Genomic DNA, 1,666 nt, shown 5'->3' with positions numbered 1-1,666 from the left:
CTACTCTCCTGATTTGGGCGGTCTCGGGCTCTGCTCTGGCAACTCCAGCAGCGAAAGAGGACAATCCCGGCCCCCGCACCAAAAATAGGTACCACCACGCTGTAGGTGGACCACACTCGGGCGAGAGCGCGAAGACCGGAGGAGGACGGACGGGGCTTTGGACGGCTGCCCGTCCGTTCCTTACTACCGGCGAATAAGCCTCTTGACCCAAAAAGAGTGAACTTCAAGTGTCAAAAAACAACAACAAGCCGTCCGGCCAAACCCAAACCACAACCTGGCTATGTCTGTCAAACCCTTTCATTGAGACCTTGACCTGTGATGGTTAGTCGCAAAAAGACCAAAATGGCAAATACACAACCTTAACGGGATCACTCGCTCGTGGGTCGATGAAGACCGCAGCAAACCGGGGCGTGTCGGTATGTGAATCGCAAGAATACCAGATACATCGACAAGTTGAACGATATTGCGCGGCGGCAGCCATATGAGCTGTCGCTTCTCACTCCTCTACGAGGGTCGGAAATATACATCCATCGGTTGCTGCGAGTTCGGTGCCTGCTGACTGTCTCCCCGACACGAGGGTAACCCGAACCGAGCTTCCGCCTTGGGGTTTAATCACCCGCGCCTTGCGCGAGGCGTGCCCTTAAAAACAAGCAAGCCTATCACTAGCAAGTCCATGGACTTGGCGCACCCACATTCAACCACAACAAAGCGACAGTTGTCGCCCTCGCAAATAACTGGAGGCGGCGCTCTTTTGCCTGCCGTCCACAGAGACACGAATGGCCGTCGGCCGCTCATGGCTGATGCTGCACATGTTCTAAGAGGCACTCCATCCCACGAAGAGGAAACGAAACCGTCGGATATCTTTTAAGTAAGCCCCGCCGGAATTTCGTCTATCACCTCGAAAGAGTGCTTTTGGCATGCATTGCAGTGGAACCCAACCGATGAGTGCGCTTGGGCCCGCAGTTCACCATGTAGTGGCAGGCAGAGATGAGACGTTTAGTGACGCCGTACCTTTTCCTTCACGCCGCCTCCACCTTCCTCCCCACGGTCAGACGTGTGGGCGTTCTTTGAGAGTTCGCCACGAGTCCACGCTCATCTCATGACTGGAGGGAGGCAGGGGAGTTCTCTTCTAAACGCGTTAAAGACGGTGTTGCGCTCATAACGGCGCTCGCCGGGATAGAGCACTAGTTCTGCAGCCGGAAAGGCCGCTCACGCCAATTAATACTGCGACTCTCGCTCTCTTTCTCCGGATAAACAAGTGCCACTGCTGTGGCATGCGGGAACGGGGAAAGAGGTCAAAGTTTAAGCGGCAAAGGTGCGGCCGAGTAAGGGCGGAACACGAGCGTATATGCATTAAAACCGTGTGTGTATATGACTCTGCGAGAGATGTTCTGCTGGAACACTTTTCCTATTGGCTATTTACCACTCAATGAGAAGGAACGGAGTCAGGGGTGGGAGTGCCGGCGCCATGGCCGCTGGTACCCCCGCGACAAGCCCCTCAAACCTTCCTGCCTGGTAATGTCGGTGGTGAAGAAAGTCGGTGGCAGAGCGTCTTCCGCTTCGTGGTTGGGGAACTTGTTCCTCCTAAGGATGATGAGACCACGATCGACCTCGTAGTAGGAGAGAGCTACCCGCCAAATTTAAGCATATTAATAAGCGGAGGAAA

General features: G+C 54.7%; 1 non-coding gene across 1 annotated transcript in view; it reads left to right on the top strand.

The window, feature by feature from the left end:
- Positions 1 to 1,606: 1,606 nt before the first annotated feature.
- Positions 1,607 to 1,666, top strand: part of LOC121870815 — a 4,324-nt gene continuing 4,264 nt past the window's right edge. The window contains exon 1 of the ribosomal RNA XR_006089785.1: positions 1,607 to 1,666. This exon is cut by the window's right edge and continues 4,264 nt beyond it. This is a non-coding gene — a ribosomal RNA (large subunit ribosomal RNA).

The sequence above is a fragment of the Homarus americanus genome, unplaced genomic scaffold (genome assembly GCF_018991925.1).
Source record: "Homarus americanus isolate GMGI-L3 unplaced genomic scaffold, GMGI_Hamer_2.0 scaffold57799, whole genome shotgun sequence".
Taxonomy (NCBI): domain Eukaryota; kingdom Metazoa; phylum Arthropoda; class Malacostraca; order Decapoda; family Nephropidae; genus Homarus; species Homarus americanus.
The sequence above is the reverse complement of the archived record's forward strand: the minus strand, read 5'-3'. Positions and strand labels throughout refer to the sequence as shown.